The 20,105-nt window shown below is 46.4% G+C and overlaps 45 non-coding genes across 45 annotated transcripts; all 45 read left to right on the top strand.

Annotated features, from left to right (window-relative positions):
* The first annotated feature begins 36 nt into the window (after window positions 1-36).
* Window positions 37-108, top strand: TRNAC-ACA (transfer RNA cysteine (anticodon ACA)). Its single transcript has one exon. It is a non-coding gene; the product is annotated as a tRNA-Cys (tRNA).
* A 308-nt stretch (window positions 109-416) lies between these two features.
* TRNAC-GCA (transfer RNA cysteine (anticodon GCA)) lies at window positions 417-488 on the top strand. The gene has a single exon. It is a non-coding gene; the product is annotated as a tRNA-Cys (tRNA).
* Window positions 489-676: 188 nt separating this feature from the next.
* Window positions 677-748, top strand: TRNAC-GCA (transfer RNA cysteine (anticodon GCA)). The gene has a single exon. It is a non-coding gene; the product is annotated as a tRNA-Cys (tRNA).
* A 57-nt stretch (window positions 749-805) lies between these two features.
* On the top strand, window positions 806-877 carry TRNAC-ACA (transfer RNA cysteine (anticodon ACA)). Its single transcript has one exon. It is a non-coding gene; the product is annotated as a tRNA-Cys (tRNA).
* An 825-nt stretch (window positions 878-1,702) lies between these two features.
* TRNAC-ACA (transfer RNA cysteine (anticodon ACA)) lies at window positions 1,703-1,774 on the top strand. Its single transcript has one exon. It is a non-coding gene; the product is annotated as a tRNA-Cys (tRNA).
* Window positions 1,775-2,082: 308 nt separating this feature from the next.
* TRNAC-GCA (transfer RNA cysteine (anticodon GCA)) lies at window positions 2,083-2,154 on the top strand. Its single transcript has one exon. It is a non-coding gene; the product is annotated as a tRNA-Cys (tRNA).
* A 188-nt stretch (window positions 2,155-2,342) lies between these two features.
* TRNAC-GCA (transfer RNA cysteine (anticodon GCA)) lies at window positions 2,343-2,414 on the top strand. Its single transcript has one exon. It is a non-coding gene; the product is annotated as a tRNA-Cys (tRNA).
* A 57-nt stretch (window positions 2,415-2,471) lies between these two features.
* Window positions 2,472-2,543, top strand: TRNAC-ACA (transfer RNA cysteine (anticodon ACA)). Its single transcript has one exon. It is a non-coding gene; the product is annotated as a tRNA-Cys (tRNA).
* A 574-nt stretch (window positions 2,544-3,117) lies between these two features.
* Window positions 3,118-3,189, top strand: TRNAC-ACA (transfer RNA cysteine (anticodon ACA)). Its single transcript has one exon. It is a non-coding gene; the product is annotated as a tRNA-Cys (tRNA).
* Window positions 3,190-3,497: 308 nt separating this feature from the next.
* TRNAC-GCA (transfer RNA cysteine (anticodon GCA)) lies at window positions 3,498-3,569 on the top strand. Its single transcript has one exon. It is a non-coding gene; the product is annotated as a tRNA-Cys (tRNA).
* Window positions 3,570-3,876: 307 nt separating this feature from the next.
* Window positions 3,877-3,948, top strand: TRNAC-ACA (transfer RNA cysteine (anticodon ACA)). The gene has a single exon. It is a non-coding gene; the product is annotated as a tRNA-Cys (tRNA).
* Window positions 3,949-4,257: 309 nt separating this feature from the next.
* Window positions 4,258-4,329, top strand: TRNAC-GCA (transfer RNA cysteine (anticodon GCA)). Its single transcript has one exon. It is a non-coding gene; the product is annotated as a tRNA-Cys (tRNA).
* A 179-nt stretch (window positions 4,330-4,508) lies between these two features.
* On the top strand, window positions 4,509-4,580 carry TRNAC-GCA (transfer RNA cysteine (anticodon GCA)). Its single transcript has one exon. It is a non-coding gene; the product is annotated as a tRNA-Cys (tRNA).
* A 58-nt stretch (window positions 4,581-4,638) lies between these two features.
* Window positions 4,639-4,710, top strand: TRNAC-GCA (transfer RNA cysteine (anticodon GCA)). The gene has a single exon. It is a non-coding gene; the product is annotated as a tRNA-Cys (tRNA).
* Window positions 4,711-5,131: 421 nt separating this feature from the next.
* On the top strand, window positions 5,132-5,203 carry TRNAC-GCA (transfer RNA cysteine (anticodon GCA)). The gene has a single exon. It is a non-coding gene; the product is annotated as a tRNA-Cys (tRNA).
* Window positions 5,204-5,261: 58 nt separating this feature from the next.
* On the top strand, window positions 5,262-5,333 carry TRNAC-GCA (transfer RNA cysteine (anticodon GCA)). Its single transcript has one exon. It is a non-coding gene; the product is annotated as a tRNA-Cys (tRNA).
* Window positions 5,334-5,390: 57 nt separating this feature from the next.
* Window positions 5,391-5,462, top strand: TRNAC-ACA (transfer RNA cysteine (anticodon ACA)). Its single transcript has one exon. It is a non-coding gene; the product is annotated as a tRNA-Cys (tRNA).
* An 825-nt stretch (window positions 5,463-6,287) lies between these two features.
* Window positions 6,288-6,359, top strand: TRNAC-ACA (transfer RNA cysteine (anticodon ACA)). The gene has a single exon. It is a non-coding gene; the product is annotated as a tRNA-Cys (tRNA).
* Window positions 6,360-6,667: 308 nt separating this feature from the next.
* Window positions 6,668-6,739, top strand: TRNAC-GCA (transfer RNA cysteine (anticodon GCA)). Its single transcript has one exon. It is a non-coding gene; the product is annotated as a tRNA-Cys (tRNA).
* A 188-nt stretch (window positions 6,740-6,927) lies between these two features.
* TRNAC-GCA (transfer RNA cysteine (anticodon GCA)) lies at window positions 6,928-6,999 on the top strand. Its single transcript has one exon. It is a non-coding gene; the product is annotated as a tRNA-Cys (tRNA).
* A 57-nt stretch (window positions 7,000-7,056) lies between these two features.
* TRNAC-ACA (transfer RNA cysteine (anticodon ACA)) lies at window positions 7,057-7,128 on the top strand. The gene has a single exon. It is a non-coding gene; the product is annotated as a tRNA-Cys (tRNA).
* A 574-nt stretch (window positions 7,129-7,702) lies between these two features.
* TRNAC-ACA (transfer RNA cysteine (anticodon ACA)) lies at window positions 7,703-7,774 on the top strand. The gene has a single exon. It is a non-coding gene; the product is annotated as a tRNA-Cys (tRNA).
* A 308-nt stretch (window positions 7,775-8,082) lies between these two features.
* Window positions 8,083-8,154, top strand: TRNAC-GCA (transfer RNA cysteine (anticodon GCA)). Its single transcript has one exon. It is a non-coding gene; the product is annotated as a tRNA-Cys (tRNA).
* Window positions 8,155-8,461: 307 nt separating this feature from the next.
* TRNAC-ACA (transfer RNA cysteine (anticodon ACA)) lies at window positions 8,462-8,533 on the top strand. Its single transcript has one exon. It is a non-coding gene; the product is annotated as a tRNA-Cys (tRNA).
* Window positions 8,534-8,842: 309 nt separating this feature from the next.
* Window positions 8,843-8,914, top strand: TRNAC-GCA (transfer RNA cysteine (anticodon GCA)). Its single transcript has one exon. It is a non-coding gene; the product is annotated as a tRNA-Cys (tRNA).
* A 179-nt stretch (window positions 8,915-9,093) lies between these two features.
* On the top strand, window positions 9,094-9,165 carry TRNAC-GCA (transfer RNA cysteine (anticodon GCA)). The gene has a single exon. It is a non-coding gene; the product is annotated as a tRNA-Cys (tRNA).
* Window positions 9,166-9,223: 58 nt separating this feature from the next.
* On the top strand, window positions 9,224-9,295 carry TRNAC-GCA (transfer RNA cysteine (anticodon GCA)). The gene has a single exon. It is a non-coding gene; the product is annotated as a tRNA-Cys (tRNA).
* A 681-nt stretch (window positions 9,296-9,976) lies between these two features.
* TRNAC-GCA (transfer RNA cysteine (anticodon GCA)) lies at window positions 9,977-10,048 on the top strand. Its single transcript has one exon. It is a non-coding gene; the product is annotated as a tRNA-Cys (tRNA).
* Window positions 10,049-10,356: 308 nt separating this feature from the next.
* TRNAC-ACA (transfer RNA cysteine (anticodon ACA)) lies at window positions 10,357-10,428 on the top strand. The gene has a single exon. It is a non-coding gene; the product is annotated as a tRNA-Cys (tRNA).
* A 557-nt stretch (window positions 10,429-10,985) lies between these two features.
* On the top strand, window positions 10,986-11,057 carry TRNAC-ACA (transfer RNA cysteine (anticodon ACA)). Its single transcript has one exon. It is a non-coding gene; the product is annotated as a tRNA-Cys (tRNA).
* A 429-nt stretch (window positions 11,058-11,486) lies between these two features.
* Window positions 11,487-11,558, top strand: TRNAC-GCA (transfer RNA cysteine (anticodon GCA)). Its single transcript has one exon. It is a non-coding gene; the product is annotated as a tRNA-Cys (tRNA).
* A 58-nt stretch (window positions 11,559-11,616) lies between these two features.
* Window positions 11,617-11,688, top strand: TRNAC-GCA (transfer RNA cysteine (anticodon GCA)). Its single transcript has one exon. It is a non-coding gene; the product is annotated as a tRNA-Cys (tRNA).
* A 559-nt stretch (window positions 11,689-12,247) lies between these two features.
* Window positions 12,248-12,319, top strand: TRNAC-ACA (transfer RNA cysteine (anticodon ACA)). Its single transcript has one exon. It is a non-coding gene; the product is annotated as a tRNA-Cys (tRNA).
* Window positions 12,320-12,627: 308 nt separating this feature from the next.
* Window positions 12,628-12,699, top strand: TRNAC-GCA (transfer RNA cysteine (anticodon GCA)). The gene has a single exon. It is a non-coding gene; the product is annotated as a tRNA-Cys (tRNA).
* Window positions 12,700-12,757: 58 nt separating this feature from the next.
* Window positions 12,758-12,829, top strand: TRNAC-GCA (transfer RNA cysteine (anticodon GCA)). The gene has a single exon. It is a non-coding gene; the product is annotated as a tRNA-Cys (tRNA).
* Window positions 12,830-13,258: 429 nt separating this feature from the next.
* TRNAC-ACA (transfer RNA cysteine (anticodon ACA)) lies at window positions 13,259-13,330 on the top strand. The gene has a single exon. It is a non-coding gene; the product is annotated as a tRNA-Cys (tRNA).
* A 187-nt stretch (window positions 13,331-13,517) lies between these two features.
* Window positions 13,518-13,589, top strand: TRNAC-ACA (transfer RNA cysteine (anticodon ACA)). Its single transcript has one exon. It is a non-coding gene; the product is annotated as a tRNA-Cys (tRNA).
* Window positions 13,590-14,408: 819 nt separating this feature from the next.
* TRNAC-GCA (transfer RNA cysteine (anticodon GCA)) lies at window positions 14,409-14,480 on the top strand. The gene has a single exon. It is a non-coding gene; the product is annotated as a tRNA-Cys (tRNA).
* Window positions 14,481-14,659: 179 nt separating this feature from the next.
* TRNAC-GCA (transfer RNA cysteine (anticodon GCA)) lies at window positions 14,660-14,731 on the top strand. Its single transcript has one exon. It is a non-coding gene; the product is annotated as a tRNA-Cys (tRNA).
* Window positions 14,732-16,040: 1,309 nt separating this feature from the next.
* TRNAC-ACA (transfer RNA cysteine (anticodon ACA)) lies at window positions 16,041-16,112 on the top strand. The gene has a single exon. It is a non-coding gene; the product is annotated as a tRNA-Cys (tRNA).
* A 560-nt stretch (window positions 16,113-16,672) lies between these two features.
* TRNAC-GCA (transfer RNA cysteine (anticodon GCA)) lies at window positions 16,673-16,744 on the top strand. Its single transcript has one exon. It is a non-coding gene; the product is annotated as a tRNA-Cys (tRNA).
* A 677-nt stretch (window positions 16,745-17,421) lies between these two features.
* Window positions 17,422-17,493, top strand: TRNAC-ACA (transfer RNA cysteine (anticodon ACA)). The gene has a single exon. It is a non-coding gene; the product is annotated as a tRNA-Cys (tRNA).
* A 560-nt stretch (window positions 17,494-18,053) lies between these two features.
* Window positions 18,054-18,125, top strand: TRNAC-GCA (transfer RNA cysteine (anticodon GCA)). The gene has a single exon. It is a non-coding gene; the product is annotated as a tRNA-Cys (tRNA).
* Window positions 18,126-18,803: 678 nt separating this feature from the next.
* TRNAC-GCA (transfer RNA cysteine (anticodon GCA)) lies at window positions 18,804-18,875 on the top strand. Its single transcript has one exon. It is a non-coding gene; the product is annotated as a tRNA-Cys (tRNA).
* Window positions 18,876-19,553: 678 nt separating this feature from the next.
* On the top strand, window positions 19,554-19,625 carry TRNAC-ACA (transfer RNA cysteine (anticodon ACA)). Its single transcript has one exon. It is a non-coding gene; the product is annotated as a tRNA-Cys (tRNA).
* The last annotated feature ends 480 nt before the right edge of the window (window positions 19,626-20,105 follow it).

Below are 20,105 nucleotides of genomic sequence, written 5' to 3'. Positions count from 1 at the left end.
TTTATTTTAGTTAAATCGACATTACGGCTAGGAACAAGGGGGATAGCTCAGTGGTAGAGCATTCGACTACAAATCGAGAGGTTCTTGGTTCAAACCCGAGTTCCCCCTGTAACAGCACGGATCATTCCAATTATTTTAGTTAAATCGACATTACGGCTAGGAACAAGGAGGGATAGCTCGCATTCGACTGCAGATCGAGAGATCTTTGGTTCAAACCCGAGTTCCCCCTGTAACAGCACGGATCATTCCGTTTATTTTAGTTAAATCGAAATTACGGTTATGAACAAGGGGGATAGCTCAGTGGTAGAGCATTCGACCGCAGATCGAGAGGTTCTTGGTTCAAACCCGAGTTCCCCCTGTAACAGCACGGATCATTCCGTTTATTTTAGTTAAATCGACATTACGGCCTTGAACAAGGGGGAATAGCTCAGTGGTAGAGCATTCGACTGCAGATCGAGAGGTCCTTGGTTCAAACCCGAGTTCCCCCTGTAACAGCACGGATTATTCCCTTTATTTTAGTTAAATCGACATTACGGCCTTGAACAAGGGGGAATAGCTTAGTGCTAGAGCATTCGACTGCAGATCGAGAGGTCCTTGGTTCAAACCCGAGTTCCCCCTGTAACAGCACGGATCATTCCGTTTATTTTAGTTAAATCGACATTACGGCCTTGAACAAGGGGGAATAGCTCAGTGGTAGAGCATTCGACTGCAGATTGAGAGGTCCTTGGTTCAAACCCGAGTTCCCCCTGTAACAGCACGGATCATTCCGTTTATTTTAGTTAAATCGACATTACGGCTAGGAACAAGGGGGATAGCTCAGTGGTGGAGCATTCGACTACAAATCGAGAGGTTCTTGGTTCAAACTCGAGTTCCCCCTGTAACAGCACGGATCATTCCAATTATTTTAGTTAAATCGACATTACGGCTATGAACAAGGGGGATAGCTCAGTGGTAGAGCCTTCGACCGCAGATCGAGAGGTTCTTTGTTCAAACCCGAGTTCCCCCTGTAACAGCACGGATCATTCCGTTTATTTTAGTTAAATCGAAATTACGGTTATGAACAAGGGGGATAGCTCAGTGGTAGAGCCTTCGACCGCAGATCGAGAGGTTCTTTGTTCAAACCCGAGTTCCCCCTGTAACAGCACGGATCATTCCGTTTATTTTAGTTAAATCGAAATACGGCCTTGAACAAGGGGGAATAGCTCAGTGGTAGAGCATTCGACTGCAGATCGAGAGGTCCTTGGTTCAAACCCGATTTCCCCCTGTAACAGCACGGATCACTCCGTTTATTTTAGTTAAATCGACATTACGGCCTTGAACAAGGGGGAATAGCTCAGTGGTAGAGCATTCGACTGCAGATCGAGAGGTCCTTGATTCAAACCCGAGTTCCCCCTGTAACAGCACGGATTATTCCCTTTATTTTAGTTAAATCGACATTACGGCTAGGAACAAGGAGGGATAACTCGCATTCGACTGTAGATCGAGAGGTCCTTGGTTCAAACCCGAGTTCCCCCTGTAACAGCACGGATCATTCCGTTTATTTTAGTTAAATCGACATTACGGCCTTGAACAAGGGGGAATAGCTCAGTGGTAGAGCATTCGACTGCAGGTTGAGAGGTCCTTGGTTCAAACCCGAGTTCCCCCTGTAACAGCACGGATCATTCCGTTTATTTTAGTTAAATCGACATTACGGCTAGGAACAAGGGGGATAGCTCAGTGGTAGAGCATTCGACTACAAATCGAGAGGTTCTTGGTTCAAACCCGAGTTCCCCCTGTAACAGCACGGATCATTCCAATTATTTTAGTTAAATCGACATTACGGCTAGGAACAAGGAGGGATAGCTCGCATTCGACTGCAGATCGAGAGATCTTTGGTTCAAACCCGAGTTCCCCCTGTAACAGCACGGATCATTCCGTTTATTTTAGTTAAATCGAAATTACGGTTATGAACAAGGGGTATAGCTCAGTGGTAGAGCATTCGACCGCAGATCGAGAGGTTCTTGGTTCAAACCCGAGTTCCCCCTGTAACAGCACGGATCATTCCGTTTATTTTAGTTAAATCGACATTACGGCCTTGAACAAGGGGGAATAGCTCAGTGGTAGAGCATTCGACTGCAGATCGAGAGGACCTTGGTTCAAACCCGAGTTCCCCCTGTAACAGCACGGATTATTCCCTTTATTTTAGTTAAATCGACATTACGGCCTTGAACAAGGGGGAATAGCTTAGTGCTAGAGCATTCGACTGCAGATCGAGAGGTCCTTGGTTCAAACCCGAGTTCCCCCTGTAACAGCACGGATCATTCCGTTTATTTTAGTTAAATCGACATTACGGCCTTGAACAAGGGGGAATAGCTCAGTGGTAGAGCATTCGACTGCAGATTGAGAGGTCCTTGGTTCAAACCCGAGTTCCCCCTGTAACAGCACGGATCATTCCGTTTATTTTAGTTAAATCGACATTACGGCTAGGAACAAGGGGGATAGCTCAGTGGTGGAGCATTCGACTACAAATCGAGAGGTTCTTGGTTCAAACTCGAGTTCCCCCTGTAACAGCACGGATCATTCCAATTATTTTAGTTAAATCGACATTACGGCTATGAACAAGGGGGATAGCTCAGTGGTAGAGCCTTCGACCGCAGATCGAGAGGTTCTTTGTTCAAACCCGAGTTCCCCCTGTAACAGCACGGATCATTCCGTTTATTTTAGTTAAATCGAAATTACGGTTATGAACAAGGGGGATAGCTCAGTGGTAGAGCCTTCGACCGCAGATCGAGAGGTTCTTTGTTCAAACCCGAGTTCCCCCTGTAACAGCACGGATCATTCCGTTTATTTTAGTTAAATCGAAATACGGCCTTGAACAAGGGGGAATAGCTCAGTGGTAGAGCATTCGACTGCAGATCGAGAGGTCCTTGGTTCAAACCCGATTTCCCCCTGTAACAGCACGGATCATTCCGTTTATTTTAGTTAAATCGACATTACGGCCTTGAACAAGGGGGAATAGCTCAGTGGTAGAGCATTCGACTGCAGATCGAGAGGTCCTTGATTCAAACCCGAGTTCCCCCTGTAACAGCACGGATCATTCCGTTTATTTTAGTTAAATCGACATTACGGCTAGGAACAAGGGGGATAGCTCAGTGGTAGAGCATTCGACTACAAATCGAGAGGTTCTTGGTTCAAACCCGAGTTCCCCCTGTAACAGCACGGATCATTCCAATTATTTTAGTTAAATCGACATTACGGCTAGGAACAAGGAGGGATAGCTCGCATTCGACTGCAGATCGAGAGATCTTTGGTTCAAACCCGAGTTCCCCCTGTAACAGCACGGATCATTCCGTTTATTTTAGTTAAATCGAAATTACGGTTATGAACAAGGGGTATAGCTCAGTGGTAGAGCATTCGACCGCAGATCGAGAGGTTCTTGGTTCAAAACCGAGTTCCCCCTGTAACAGCACGGATCATTCCGTTTATTTTAGTTAAATCGACATTACGGCCTTGAACAAGGGGGAATAGCTCAGTGGTAGAGCATTCGACTGCAGATCGAGAGGACCTTGGTTCAAACCCGAGTTCCCCCTGTAACAGCACGGATTATTCCCTTTATTTTAGTTAAATCGACATTACGGCTAGGAACAAGGAGGGATAACTCGCATTCGACTACAGATCGAAAGGTCCTGGTTCAAACCCGAGTTCCCCCTGTAACAGCACGGATCATTCCGTTTATTTTAGTTAAATCGACATTACGGCTCTGAACAAGGGGGAAGAGCTCAGTGGTAGAGCATTCGACTGCAGATCGAGAGATCCTTGGTTCAAACCCGAGTTCCCCCTGTAACAGCACGGATCAGTCCGATTATTTTATTTAAATCGACATTACGGCTATGAACAAGGGGGATAGCTCAGTGGTAGAGCATTCGACTACAGATCGAGAGGTCCTTGGTTCAAACCCGAGTTCCCCCTGTAACAGCACTGATCATTCCTTTTATTTTAGTTAAATCGACATTACGGCTAGGAACAAGGAGGGATAGCTCGCATTCGACTGCAGATCGAGAGGTTCTTGATTCAAACCCGAGTTCCCCCTGTAACAGCACGGATCATTCCGTTTATTTTAGTTAAATCGACATTACGGCCTTGAACAAGGGGGAATAGCTCAGTGGTATCGCATTCGACTGCAGATCGAGAGGTTCTTGGTTCAAACCCGAGTTCCCCCTGTAACAGCACGGATCATTCCGTTTATTTTAGTTAAATCGACATTACGGCCTTGAACAAGGGGGAATAGCTCAGTGGTAGAGCATTCGACTGCAGATCGAGAGGTCCTTGGTTCAAACCCGAGTTCCCCCTGTAACAGTACGGATTATTCCCTTCATTTTAGTTAAATCGACCTTACGGCTAGGAACAAGGAGGGATAACTCGCATTCGACTGCAGATCGAGTGGTCCTTGGTTCAAACCCGAGTTCCCCCTGTAACAGCACGGATCATTCCGTTTATTTTAGTTAAATCGTCATTACGGCCTTGAACAAGGGGGAATAGCTTAGTGGTAGAGCATTCGACTGCAGATCGAGAGGTCCTTGGTTCAAACCCAAGTTCCCCCTGTAACAGCACGGATAATTCCGTTTATTTTAGTTAAATCGACATTACGGCCTTGAACAAGGGGGAATAGCTCAGTGGTAGAGCATTCGACTGCAGATCGAGAGGTCCTTGGTTCAAACCCGAGTTCCCCCTGTAACAGCACGGATTATTCCGTTTATTTTAGTTAAATCGACATTACTGCTAGGAACAAGGAGGGATAGCTCGCATTCGACTGCAGATCGAAAGGTCCTTGGTTCAAACCTGAGTTCCCCCTGTAACAGCACGGATCATTCCGTTTATTTTAGTTAAATCGACATTACGGCTAGGAACAAGGAGGGATAGCTCGCATTCGACTGCAGATCGAAAGGTCCTTGGTTCAAACCCGAGTTCCCCCTGTAACAGCACGGATCATTCCGTTTATTTTAGTTAAATCGACATTACGGCAAGGAACAAGGAGGGATAGCTCGCATTCGACTGCAGATCGAGAGGTTCTTGGTTCAAACCCGAGTTCCCCCTGTAACAGCACGGATCATTCCGTTTATTTTAGTTAAATCGACATTACGGCCTTGAACAAGGGGGAATAGCTCAGTGGTAGAGCATTCGACTGCAGATCGAGAGGTCCTTGGTTCAAACCCGAGTTCCCCCTGTAACAGCACGGATCATTCCGTTTATTTTAGTTAAATCGACATTACGGCCTTGAACAAGGGGGAATAGCTCAGTGGTAGAGCATTCGACTGCAGATTGAGAGGTCCTTGGTTCAAACCCGAGTTCCCCCTGTAACAGCACGGATCATTCCGTTTATTTTAGTTAAATCGACATTACGGCTAGGAACAAGGGGGATAGCTCAGTGGTGGAGCATTCGACTACAAATCGAGAGGTTCTTGGTTCAAACTCGAGTTCCCCCTGTAACAGCACGGATCATTCCAATTATTTTAGTTAAATCGACATTACGGCTATGAACAAGGGGGATAGCTCAGTGGTAGAGCCTTCGACCGCAGATCGAGAGGTTCTTTGTTCAAACCCGAGTTCCCCCTGTAACAGCACGGATCATTCCGTTTATTTTAGTTAAATCGAAATTACGGTTATGAACAAGGGGGATAGCTCAGTGGTAGAGCCTTCGACCGCAGATCGAGAGGTTCTTTGTTCAAACCCGAGTTCCCCCTGTAACAGCACGGATCATTCCGTTTATTTTAGTTAAATCGAAATACGGCCTTGAACAAGGGGGAATAGCTCAGTGGTAGAGCATTCGACTGCAGATCGAGAGGTCCTTGGTTCAAACCCGATTTCCCCCTGTAACAGCACGGATCACTCCGTTTATTTTAGTTAAATCGACATTACGGCCTTGAACAAGGGGGAATAGCTCAGTGGTAGAGCATTCGACTGCAGATCGAGAGGTCCTTGATTCAAACCCGAGTTCCCCCTGTAACAGCACGGATTATTCCCTTTATTTTAGTTAAATCGACATTACGGCTAGGAACAAGGAGGGATAACTCGCATTCGACTGTAGATCGAGAGGTCCTTGGTTCAAACCCGAGTTCCCCCTGTAACAGCACGGATCATTCCGTTTATTTTAGTTAAATCGACATTACGGCCTTGAACAAGGGGGAATAGCTCAGTGGTAGAGCATTCGACTGCAGGTTGAGAGGTCCTTGGTTCAAACCCGAGTTCCCCCTGTAACAGCACGGATCATTCCGTTTATTTTAGTTAAATCGACATTACGGCTAGGAACAAGGGGGATAGCTCAGTGGTAGAGCATTCGACTACAAATCGAGAGGTTCTTGGTTCAAACCCGAGTTCCCCCTGTAACAGCACGGATCATTCCAATTATTTTAGTTAAATCGACATTACGGCTAGGAACAAGGAGGGATAGCTCGCATTCGACTGCAGATCGAGAGATCTTTGGTTCAAACCCGAGTTCCCCCTGTAACAGCACGGATCATTCCGTTTATTTTAGTTAAATCGAAATTACGGTTATGAACAAGGGGTATAGCTCAGTGGTAGAGCATTCGACCGCAGATCGAGAGGTTCTTGGTTCAAACCCGAGTTCCCCCTGTAACAGCACGGATCATTCCGTTTATTTTAGTTAAATCGACATTACGGCCTTGAACAAGGGGGAATAGCTCAGTGGTAGAGCATTCGACTGCAGATCGAGAGGACCTTGGTTCAAACCCGAGTTCCCCCTGTAACAGCACGGATTATTCCCTTTATTTTAGTTAAATCGACATTACGGCCTTGAACAAGGGGGAATAGCTTAGTGCTAGAGCATTCGACTGCAGATCGAGAGGTCCTTGGTTCAAACCCGAGTTCCCCCTGTAACAGCACGGATCATTCCGTTTATTTTAGTTAAATCGACATTACGGCCTTGAACAAGGGGGAATAGCTCAGTGGTAGAGCATTCGACTGCAGATTGAGAGGTCCTTGGTTCAAACCCGAGTTCCCCCTGTAACAGCACGGATCATTCCGTTTATTTTAGTTAAATCGACATTACGGCTAGGAACAAGGGGGATAGCTCAGTGGTGGAGCATTCGACTACAAATCGAGAGGTTCTTGGTTCAAACTCGAGTTCCCCCTGTAACAGCACGGATCATTCCAATTATTTTAGTTAAATCGACATTACGGCTATGAACAAGGGGGATAGCTCAGTGGTAGAGCCTTCGACCGCAGATCGAGAGGTTCTTTGTTCAAACCCGAGTTCCCCCTGTAACAGCACGGATCATTCCGTTTATTTTAGTTAAATCGAAATTACGGTTATGAACAAGGGGGATAGCTCAGTGGTAGAGCCTTCGACCGCAGATCGAGAGGTTCTTTGTTCAAACCCGAGTTCCCCCTGTAACAGCACGGATCATTCCGTTTATTTTAGTTAAATCGAAATACGGCCTTGAACAAGGGGGAATAGCTCAGTGGTAGAGCATTCGACTGCAGATCGAGAGGTCCTTGGTTCAAACCCGATTTCCCCCTGTAACAGCACGGATCATTCCGTTTATTTTAGTTAAATCGACATTACGGCCTTGAACAAGGGGGAATAGCTCAGTGGTAGAGCATTCGACTGCAGATCGAGAGGTCCTTGATTCAAACCCGAGTTCCCCCTGTAACAGCACGGATCATTCCGTTTATTTTAGTTAAATCGACATTACGGCTAGGAACAAGGGGGATAGCTCAGTGGTAGAGCATTCGACTACAAATCGAGAGGTTCTTGGTTCAAACCCGAGTTCCCCCTGTAACAGCACGGATCATTCCAATTATTTTAGTTAAATCGACATTACGGCTAGGAACAAGGAGGGATAGCTCGCATTCGACTGCAGATCGAGAGATCTTTGGTTCAAACCCGAGTTCCCCCTGTAACAGCACGGATCATTCCGTTTATTTTAGTTAAATCGAAATTACGGTTATGAACAAGGGGTATAGCTCAGTGGTAGAGCATTCGACCGCAGATCGAGAGGTTCTTGGTTCAAAACCGAGTTCCCCCTGTAACAGCACGGATCATTCCGTTTATTTTAGTTAAATTGACATTACGGCCTTGAACAAGGGGGAATAGCTCAGTGGTAGAGCATTCGACTGCAGATCGAGAGGACCTTGGTTCAAACCCGAGTTCCCCCTGTAACAGCACGGATTATTCCCTTTATTTTAGTTAAATCGACATTACGGCTAGGAACAAGGAGGGATAACTCGCATTCGACTACAGATCGAAAGGTCCTGGTTCAAACCCGAGTTCCCCCTGTAACAGCACGGATCATTCCGTTTATTTTAGTTAAATCGACATTACGGCTCTGAACAAGGGGGAAGAGCTCAGTGGTAGAGCATTCGACTGCAGATCGAGAGATCCTTGGTTCAAACCCGAGTTCCCCCTGTAACAGCACGGATCAGTCCGATTATTTTATTTAAATCGACATTACGGCTATGAACAAGGGGGATAGCTCAGTGGTAGAGCATTCGACTACAGATCGAGAGGTCCTTGGTTCAAACCCGAGTTCCCCCTGTAACAGCACTGATCATTCCTTTTATTTTAGTTAAATCGACATTACGGCTAGGAACAAGGAGGGATAGCTCGCATTCGACTGCAGATCGAGAGGTTCTTGATTCAAACCCGAGTTCCCCCTGTAACAGCACGGATCATTCCGTTTATTTTAGTTAAATCGACATTACGGCCTTGAACAAGGGGGAATAGCTCAGTGGTATCGCATTCGACTGCAGATCGAGAGGTTCTTGGTTCAAACCCGAGTTCCCCCTGTAACAGCACGGATCATTCCGTTTATTTTAGTTAAATCGACATTACGGCCTTGAACAAGGGGGAATAGCTCAGTGGTAGAGCATTCGACTGCAGATCGAGAGGTCCTTGGTTCAAACCCGAGTTCCCCCTGTAACAGTACGGATTATTCCCTTCATTTTAGTTAAATCGACCTTACGGCTAGGAACAAGGAGGGATAACTCGCATTCGACTGCAGATCGAGTGGTCCTTGGTTCAAACCCGAGTTCCCCCTGTAACAGCACGGATCATTCCGTTTATTTTAGTTAAATCGTCATTACGGCCTTGAACAAGGGGGAATAGCTTAGTGGTAGAGCATTCGACTGCAGATCGAGAGGTCCTTGGTTCAAACCCAAGTTCCCCCTGTAACAGCACGGATAATTCCGTTTATTTTAGTTAAATCGACATTACGGCCTTGAACAAGGGGGAATAGCTCAGTGGTAGAGCATTCGACTGCAGATCGAGAGGTCCTTGGTTCAAACCCGAGTTCCCCCTGTAACAGCACGGATTATTCCGTTTATTTTAGTTAAATCGACATTACTGCTAGGAACAAGGAGGGATAGCTCGCATTCGACTGCAGATCGAAAGGTCCTTGGTTCAAACCTGAGTTCCCCCTGTAACAGCACGGATCATTCCGTTTATTTTAGTTAAATCGACATTACGGCTAGGAACAAGGAGGGATAGCTCGCATTCGACTGCAGATCGAAAGGTCCTTGGTTCAAACCCGAGTTCCCCCTGTAACAGCACGGATCATTCCGTTTATTTTAGTTAAATCGACATTACGGCAAGGAACAAGGAGGGATAGCTCGCATTCGACTGCAGATCGAGAGGTTCTTGGTTCAAACCCGAGTTCCCCCTGTAACAGCACGGATCATTCCGTTTATTTTAGTTAAATCGACATTACGGCCTTGAACAAGGGGGAATAGCTCAGTGGTAGAGCATTCGACTGCAGATCGAGAGGTCCTTGGTTCAAACCCGATTTCCCCCTGTAACAGCACGGATCATTCCGTTTATTTTAGTTAAATCGACATTACGGCCTTGAACAAGGGGGAATAGCTTAGTGCTAGAGCATTCGACTGCAGATCGAGAGGTCCTTGGTTCAAACCCGAGTTCCCCCTGTAACAGCACGGATCATTCCGTTTATTTTAGTTAAATCGACATTACGGCCTTGAACAAGGGGGAATAGCTCAGTGGTAGAGCATTCGACTGCAGATCGAGAGGTCCTTGGTTCAAACCCGAGTTCCCCCTGTAACAGCACGGATTATTCCCTTTATTTTAGTTAAATCGACATTACGGCTAGGAACAAGGAGGGATAACTCGCATTCGACTGTAGATCGAGAGGTCCTTGGTTCAAACCCGAGTTCCCCCTGTAACAGCACGGATCATTCCGTTTATTTTAGTTAAATCGACATTACGGCCTTAAACAAGGGGGAATAGCTCAGTGGTAGAGCATTCGACTGCAGGTTGAGAGGTCCTTGGTTCAAACCCGAGTTCCCCCTGTAACAGCACGGATCATTCCGTTTATTTTAGTTAAATCGACATTACGGCTAGGAACAAGGGGGATAGCTCAGTGGTAGAGCATTCGACTACAAATCGAGAGGTTCTTGGTTCAAACCCGAGTTCCCCCTGTAACAGCACGGATCATTCCAATTATTTTAGTTAAATCGACATTACGGCTAGGAACAAGGAGGGATAGCTCGCATTCGACTGCAGATCGAGAGATCTTTGGTTCAAACCCGAGTTCCCCCTGTAACAGCACGGATCATTCCGTTTATTTTAGTTAAATCGAAATTACGGTTATGAACAAGGGGTATAGCTCAGTGGTAGAGCATTCGACCGCAGATCGAGAGGTTCTTGGTTCAAACCCGAGTTCCCCCTGTAACAGCACGGATTATTCCCTTTATTTTAGTTAAATCGACATTACGGCTAGGAACAAGGAGGGATAACTCGCATTCGACTGCAGATCGAAAGGTCCTGGTTCAAACCCGAGTTCCCCCTGTAACAGCACGGATCATTCCGTTTATTTTATTTAAATCGACATTACGGCTCTGAACAAGGGGGAAGAGCTCAGTGGTAGAGCATTCGACTGCAGATCGAGAGATCCTTGGTTCAAACCCGAGTTCCCCCTGTAACAGCACGGATCATTCCGATTATTTTATTTAAATCGACATTACGGCTATGAACAAGGGGGATAGCTCAGTGGTAGAGCATTCGACTACAGATCGAGAGGTCCTTGGTTCAAACCCGAGTTCCCCCTGTAACAGCACTGATCATTCCTTTAATTTTAGTTAAATCGACATTACGGCTAGGAACAAGGAGGGATAGCTCGCATTCGACTGCAGATAGAGAGGTTCTTGATTCAAACCCGAGTTCCCCCTGTAACAGCACGGATCATTCCGTTTATTTTAGTTAAATCGACATTACGGCCTTGAACAAGGGGAAAAGCTCAGTGGTAGAGCATTCGACTGCAGATCGAGAGGTCCTTGGTTCAAACCCGAGTTCCCCCTGTAACAGTACGGATTATTCCCTTCATTTTAGTTAAATCGACCTTACGGCTAGGAACAAGGAGGGATAACTCGCATTCGACTGCAGATCGAGAGGTCCTTGGTTCAAACCCGAGTTCCCCCTGTAACAGCACGGATCATTCCGTTTATTTTAGTTAAATCGTCATTACGGCCTTGAACAAGGGGGAATAGCTTAGTGGTAGAGCATTCGACTGCAGATCGAGAGGTCCTTGGTTCAAACCCAAGTTCCCCCTGTAACAGCACGGATCATTCCGTTTATTTTAGTTAAATCGACATTACGGCCTTGAACAAGGGGGAATAGCTCAGTGGTAGAGCATTCGACTGCAGATCGAGAGGTCCTTGGTTCAAACCCGAGTTCCCCCTGTAACAGCACGGATTATTCCGTTTATTTTAGTTAAATCGACATTACTGCTAGGAACAAGGAGGGATAGCTCGCATTCGACTGCAGATCGAAAGGTCCTTGGTTCAAACCTGAGTTCCCCCTGTAACAGCACGGATCATTCCGTTTATTTTAGTTAAATCGACATTACGGCTCAGAACAAGGGGGAAGAGCTCAGTGGTAGAGCATTCGACTGCAGATCGAGAGATCCTTGGTACAAACCCGAGTTCCCCCTGTAACAGCACGGATCATTCCGTTTATTTTAGTTAAATCGACATTACGGCTAGAAACAAGGAGGGATAGCTCGCATTCGACTGCAGATCGAAAGGTCCTTCGTTCAAACCCGAGTTCCCCCTGTAACAGCACGGATCATTCCGTTTATTTTAGTTAAATCGACATTACGGCTCTGAACAAGGGGGAAGAGCTCAGTGGTAGAGCATTCGACTGCAGATCGAGAGATCCTTGGTTCAAACCCGAGTTCCCCCTGTAACAGCACGGATCATTCCGATTATTTTATTTAAATCGACATTACGGCTATGAACAAGGGGGATAGCTCTGTGGTAGAGCATTCGACTACAGATCGAGAGGTCCTTGGTTCAAACCCGAGTTCCCCCTGTAACAGCACGGATTATTCCGTTTATTTTAGTTAAATCGACATTACGGCTAGGAACAAGGAGGGATAGCTCGCATTCGACTGCAGATCGAGAGGTTCTGGGTTTAAACCCGAGTTCCCCCCTTAACAGCACGGATCATTCCGTTTATTTTAGTTAAAACGACATTACGGTTATGAACAAGCGGAATAGCTCAGTGGTAGAGCATTCGACTGCAGATCGAGAGGTCCTTGGTTCAAACCCGATTTCCCCCTGTAACAGCACGGATCATTCCGTTTATTTTAGTTAAATCGACATTACGGCCTTGAACAAGGGGGAATAGCTTAGTGGTAGAGCATTCGACTGCAGATCGAGAGGTCCTTGGTTCAAACCCGAGTTCCCCCTGTAACAGCACGGATTATTCCCTTTATTTTAGTTAAATCGACATTACGGCCTTGAACAAGGGGGAATAGCTCAGTGGTAGAGCATTCGACTGCAGATCGAGAGGTCCTTGGTTCGAACCCGAGTTCCCCCTGTAACAGCACGGATTATTCCGTTTATTTTAGTTAAATACACATTACTGCTAGGAACAAGGAGGGATAGCTCGCATTCGACTGCAGATCGAAAGGTCCTTGGTTCAAACCTGAGTTCCCCCTGTAACAGCACGGATCATTCCGTTTATTTTAGTTAAATCGACATTACGGCTCAGAACAAGGGGGAAGAGCTCAGTGGTAGAGCATTCGACTGCAGATCGAGAGATCCTTGGTACAAACCCGAGTTCCCCCTGTAACAGCACGGATCATTCCGTTTATTTTAGTTAAATCGACATTACGGCTAGGAACAAGGAGGGATAGCTCGCATTCGACTGCAGATCGAAAGGTCCTTGGTTCAAACCCGAGTTCCCCCTGTAACAGCACGGATCATTCCGATTATTTTATTTAAATCGACATTACGGCTATGAACAAGGGGGATAGCTCTGTGGTAGAGCATTCGACTACAGATCGAGAGGTCCTTGGTTCAAACCCGAGTTCCCCCTGTAACAGCACGGATCATTCCGTTTATTTTAGTTAAATCGACATTACGGCTCTGAACAAGGGGGAAGAGCTCAGTGGTAGAGCATTCGACTGCAGATCGAGAGATCCTTGGTTCAAACCCGAGTTCCCCCTGTAACAGCACGGATCATTCCGATTATTTTATTTAAATCGACATTACGGCTATGAACAAGGGGGATAGCTCTGTGGTAGAGCATTCGACTACAGATCGAGAGGTCCTTGGTTCAAGCCCGAGTTCCCCCTGTAACAGCACGGATCATTCCGTTTATTTTAGTTAAATCGACATTACGGCTCTGAACAAGGGGGAAGAGCTCAGTGGTAGAGCATTCGACTGCAGATCGAGAGATCCTTGGTTCAAACCCGAGTTCCCCCTGTAACAGCACGGATTATTCCGTTTATTTTAGTTAAATCGACATTACGGCTAGGAACAAGGAGGGATAGCTCGCATTCGACTGCAGATCGAGAGGTTCTGGGTTTAAACCCGAGTTCCCCCCTTAACAGCACGGATCATTCCGTTTATTTTAGTTAAAACGACATTACGGTTATGAACAAGCGGAATAGCTCAGTGGTAGAGCATTCGACTGCAGATCGAGAGGTCCTTGGTTCAAACCCGAGTTCCCCCTGTAACAGCACGGATTATTCCGTTTATTTTAGTTAAATCGACATTACGGCTAGGAACAAGGAGGGATAGCTCGCATTCGACTGCAGATCGAGAGGTTCTGGGTTTAAACCCGAGTTCCCCCCTTAACAGCACGGATCATTCCGTTTATTTTAGTTAAATCGACATTACGGCCTTGAACAAGGGGGAATAGCTCAGTGGTAGAGCATTCGACTGCAGATCGAGAGGTCCTTGGTTCAAACCCGATTTCCCCCTGTAACAGCACGGATCATTCCGTTTATTTTAGTTAAATCGACATTACGGCCTTGAACAAGGGGGAATAGCTTAGTGGTAGAGCATTCGACTGCAGATCGAGAGGTCCTTGGTTCAAACCCGAGTTCACCCTGTAACAGCACGGATCATTCCGTTTATTTTAGTTAAATCGACATTACGGCCTTGAACAAGGGGGAATAGCTCAGTGGTAGAGCATTCGACTGCAGATCAAGAGGTCCTTGGTTCAAACCCGAGTTCCCCCTGTAACAGCTCGGATTATTCCCTTTATTTTAGTTAAATCGACATTACGCCTAGGAACAAGGAGGGATAACTCGCATTCGACTGTAGACCGAGAGGTCCTTGGTTCAAACCCGAGTTCCCCCTGTAACAGCACGGATCATTCCGTTTATTTTAGTTAAATCGACATTACGGCCTTGAACAAGGGGGAATAGCTCAGTGGTAGAGCATTCGACTGCAGATCGAGAGGTCCTTGGTTCAAACCCGAGTTCCCCCTGTAACAGCACGGATTATTCCCTTTATTTTAGTTAAATCGACATTACTGCTAGGAACAAGGAGGGATAGCTCGCATTCGACTGCAGATTGAAAGGTCCTTGGTTCAAACCCGAGTTCCCCCTGTAACAGCACGGATCATTCCGTTTATTTTAGTTAAATCGACATTACGGCTCTGAACAAGGGGGAAGAGCTCAGTGGTAGAGCATTCGACTGCAGATCGAGAGGTCCTTGGTTCAAACCCGAGTTCCCCCTGTAACAGCACGGATTATTCCCTTTATTTTAGTTAAATCGACATTACGGCTAGGAACAAGGAGGGATAACTCGCATTCGACTGCAGATCGAGAGGTCCTTGGTTCAAACCCGAGTTCCCCCTGTAACAGCACGGATCATTCCGTTTATTTTAGTTAAATCGACATTACGGCCTGGAACATGGGGGAATAGCTCAGTGGTAGAGCATTCGACTGCAGATCGAGAGGTCCTTGGTTCAAACCCGATTTCCCCCTGTAACAGCACGGATCATTCCGTTTATTTTAGTTAAATCGACATTACGGCCTTGAACAAGGGGGAATAGCTTAGTGGTAGAGCATTCGACTGCAGATCGAGAGCTCCTTGGTTCAAACCCGAGTTCCCCCTGTAACAGCACGGATCATTCCGTTTATTTTAGTTAAATCGACATTACGGCCTTGAACAACGGGGAATAGCTCAGTGGTAGAGCATTCGACTGCAGGTCGAGAGGTCCTTGGTTCCCCCTGTAACAGCGCGGATTATTACCTTTATTTTAGTTAAATCGACATTACGGCTAGGAACAAGGAGGGATAACTCGCATTCGACTGTAGATCGAGAGGTCCTTGGTTCAAACCCGAGTTCCCCCAATAACAGCACGGATCATTCCGTTTATTTTAGTTAAATCGACATTACGGCCTTGAACAAGGGGGAATAGCTCAGTGGTAGAGCATTTGACTGCAGATCGGGAGGTCCTTGGTTCAAACCCGAGTTCCCCCTGTAACAGCACGGATTATTCCGTTTATTTTAGTTAAATCGACATTACTGCTAGGAACAAGGAGGGATAGCTCGCATTCGACTGCAGATCGAAAGGTCCTTGGTTCAAACACGAGTTCCCCCTGTAACAGCACGGATCATTCCGATTATTTTAGTTAAATCGACATTACGGCTCTGAACAAGGGGGAAGAGCTCAGTGGTAGAGCATTCGACTGCAGATCGAGAGATCCTTGGTACAAACCCGTGTTCCCCCTGTAACAGCACAGATCATTCCGTTTATTTTATTTAAATCGACATTACGGCTATGAACAAGGGGGATAGCACAGTGGTAGAGCATTCGACTACAGATCGAGAGGTCTTTGGTTCAAACCCGAGTTTCCCCTGTAACAGCACTGATCATTCCTTTTATTTTAGTTAAATCGACATTACGGCTAGGAACAAGGAGGGGTAGCTCGCATTCGACTGCAGATTGAAAGGTCCTTGGTTCAAACCCGAACTCGCCCTGTAACAGCACGGATCATTCCGTTTATTTTAGGTAAATCGACATTACGGCCTTGAACAAGGGGGAATAGCTCAGTGGTATCGCATTCGACTGCAGATCGAGAGGTCCTTGGTTCAAACCCGAGTTCCCCCTGTAACAGCACGGATTATTCCCTTTATTTTAGTTAAATCGACATTACGGCTAGGAACAAGGAGGGATAACTCGCATTCGACTGCAGATCGAGAGGTCCTTGGTTCAAACCCGAGTTCCCCCTGTAACAGCACGGATCATTCCGTTTATTTTAGTTAAATCGACATTACGGCCTGGAACATGGGGGAATAGCTCAGTGGTAGAGCATTCGACTGCAGATCGAGAGGTCCTTGGTTCAAACCCGATTTCCCCCTGTAACAGCACGGATCATTCCGTTTATTTTAGTTAAATCGACATTACGGCCTTGAACAAGGGGGAATAGCTTAGTGGTAGAGCATTCGACTGCAGATCGAGAGGTCCTTGGTTCAAACCCGAGTTCCCCCTGTAACAGCACGGATCATTCCGTTTATTTTAGTTAAATCGACATTACGGCCTTGAACAACGGGGAATAGCTCAGTGGTAGAGCATTCGACTGCAGGTCGAGAGGTCCTTGGTTCCCCCTGTAACAGCACGGATTATTACCTTTATTTTAGTTAAATCGACATTACGGCTAGGAACAAGGAGGGATAACTCGCATTCGACTGTAGATCGAGAGGTCCTTGGTTCAAACCCGAGTTCCCCCAATAACAGCACGGATCATTCCGTTTATTTTAGTTAAATCGACATTACGGCCTTGAACAAGGGGGAATAGCTCAGTGGTAGAGCATTTGACTGCAGATCGGGAGGTCCTTGGTTCAAACCCGAGTTCCCCCTGTAACAGCACGGATTATTCCGTTTATTTTAGTTAAATCGACATTACTGCTAGGAACAAGGAGGGATAGCTCGCATTCGACTGCAGATCGAAAGGTCCTTGGTTCAAACCCGAGTTCCCCCTGTAACAGCACGGATCATTCCGATTATTTTAGTTAAATCGACATTACGGCTCTGAACAAGGGGGAAGAGCTCAGTGGTAGAGCATTCGACTGCAGATCGAGAGATCCTTGGTACAAACCCGTGTTCCCCCTGTAACAGCACAGATCATTCCGTTTATTTTATTTAAATCGACATTACGGCTATGAACAAGGGGGATAGCACAGTGGTAGAGCATTCGACTACAGATCGAGAGGTCTTTGGTTCAAGCCCGAGTTTCCCCTGTAACAGCACTGATCATTCCTTTTATTTTAGTTAAATCGACATTACGGCTAGGAACAAGGAGGGGTAGCTCGCATTCGACTGCAGATTGAAAGGTCCTTGGTTCAAACCCGAACTCGCCCTGTAACAGCACGGATCATTCCGTTTATTTTAGGTAAATCGACATTACGGCCTTGAACAAGGGGGAATAGCTCAGTGGTATCGCATTCGACTGCAGATCGAGAGGTCCTTGGTTCAAACCCGAGTTCCCCCTGTAACAGCACGGATTATTCCCTTTATTTTAGTTAAATCGACATTACGGCTAGGAACAAGGAGGGATAACTCGCATTCGACTGCAGATCGAGAGGTCCTTGGTTCAAACCCGAGTTCCCCCTGTAACAGCACGGATCATTCCGTTTATTTTAGTTAAATCGACATTACGGCCTGGAACATGGGGGAATAGCTCAGTGGTAGAGCATTCGACTGCAGATCGAGAGGTCCTTGGTTCAAACCCGATTTCCCCCTGTAACAGCACGGATCATTCCGTTTATTTTAGTTAAATCGACATTACGGCCTTGAACAAGGGGGAATAGCTTAGTGGTAGAGCATTCGACTGCAGATCGAGAGGTCCTTGGTTCAAACCCGAGTTCCCCCTGTAACAGCACGGATCATTCCGTTTATTTTAGTTAAATCGACATTACGGCCTTGAACAACGGGGAATAGCTCAGTGGTAGAGCATTCGACTGCAGGTCGAGAGGTCCTTGGTTCCCCCTGTAACAGCACGGATTATTACCTTTATTTTAGTTAAATCGACATTACGGCTAGGAACAAGGAGGGATAACTCGCATTCGACTGTAGATCGAGAGGTCCTTGGTTCAAACCCGAGTTCCCCCAATAACAGCACGGATCATTCCGTTTATTTTAGTTAAATCGACATTACGGCCTTGAACAAGGGGGAATAGCTCAGTGGTAGAGCATTTGACTGCAGATCGGGAGGTCCTTGGTTCAAACCCGAGTTCCCCCTGTAACAGCACGGATTATTCCGTTTATTTTAGTTAAATCGACATTACTGCTAGGAACAAGGAGGGATAGCTCGCATTCGACTGCAGATCGAAAGGTCCTTGGTTCAAACCCGAGTTCCCCCTGTAACAGCACGGATCATTCCGATTATTTTAGTTAAATCGACATTACGGCTCTGAACAAGGGGGAAGAGCTCAGTGGTAGAGCATTCGACTGCAGATCGAGAGATCCTTGGTACAAACCCGTGTTCCCCCTGTAACAGCACAGATCATTCCGTTTATTTTAGTTAAATCGACATTACGGCCTTGAACAAGGGGGAATAGCTTAGTGGTAGAGCATTCGACTGCAGATCGAGAGGTCCTTGGTTCAAACCCGAGTTCCCCCTGTAACAGCACGGATCATTCCGTTTATTTTAGTTAAATCGACATTACGGCCTTGAACAACGGGGAATAGCTCAGTGGTAGAGCATTCGACTGCAGGTCGAGAGGTCCTTGGTTCCCCCTGTAACAGCACGGATTATTACCTTTATTTTAGTTAAATCGACATTACGGCTAGGAACAAGGAGGGATAACTCGCATTCGACTGTAGATCGAGAGGTCCTTGGTTCAAACCCGAGTTCCCCCAATAACAGCACGGATCATTCCGTTTATTTTAGTTAAATCGACATTACGGCCTTGAACAAGGGGGAATAGCTCAGTGGTAGAGCATTTGACTGCAGATCGGGAGGTCCTTGGTTCAAACCCGAGTTCCCCCTGTAACAGCACGGATTATTCCGTTTATTTATAGTTAAATCGACATTACTGCTAGGAACAAGGAGGGATAGCTCGCATTCGACTGCAGATCGAAAGGTCCTTGGTTCAAACCCGAGTTCCCCCTGTAACAGCACGGATCATTCCGACTATTTTAGTTAAATCGACATTACGGCTCTGAACAAGGGGGAAGAGCTCAGTGGTAGAGCATTCGACTGCAGATCGAGAGATCCTTGGTACAAACCCGTGTTCCCCCTGTAACAGCACAGATCATTCCGTTTATTTTATTTAAATCGACATTACGGCTATGAACAAGGGGGATAGCACAGTGGTAGAGCATTCGACTACAGATCGAGAGGTCTTTGGTTCAAACCCGAGTTTCCCCTGTAACAGCACTGATCATTCCTTTTATTTTAGTTAAATCGACACTACGGCTAGGAACAAGGAGGGGTAGCTCGCATTCGACTGCAGATTGAAAGGTCCTTGGTTCAAACCCGAACTCGCCCTGTAACAGCACGGATCATTCCGTTTATTTTAGGTAAATCGACATTACGGCCTTGAACAAGGGGGAATAGCTCAGTGGTATCGCATTCGACTGCAGATCGAGAGGTCCTTGGTTCAAACCCGAGTTCCCCCTGTAACAGCACGGATTACTCCGTTTATTTTAGTTAAATCGACATTACGGCTAGGAACAAGGAGGGATAGCTCGCATTCGACTGCAGATCGAGAGGTTCTGGGTTTAAACCCGAGTTCCCCCCTTAACAGCACGGATCATTCCGTTTATTTTAGTTAAATCGACATTACGGCCTTGAACAAGGGGGAATAGCTCAGTGGTAGAGCATTCGACTGCAGGTCGAGAGGTCCTT

The sequence above is a fragment of the Phalangium opilio genome, unplaced genomic scaffold, assembly GCF_054372755.1.
Source record: "Phalangium opilio isolate 3A_F unplaced genomic scaffold, DU_Popi_V2 ptg000022l_1, whole genome shotgun sequence".
In the NCBI taxonomy this organism is placed as follows: Eukaryota; Metazoa; Arthropoda; class Arachnida; order Opiliones; family Phalangiidae; genus Phalangium; species Phalangium opilio.
This window is presented reverse-complemented; position numbering and strand designations above follow the sequence as displayed.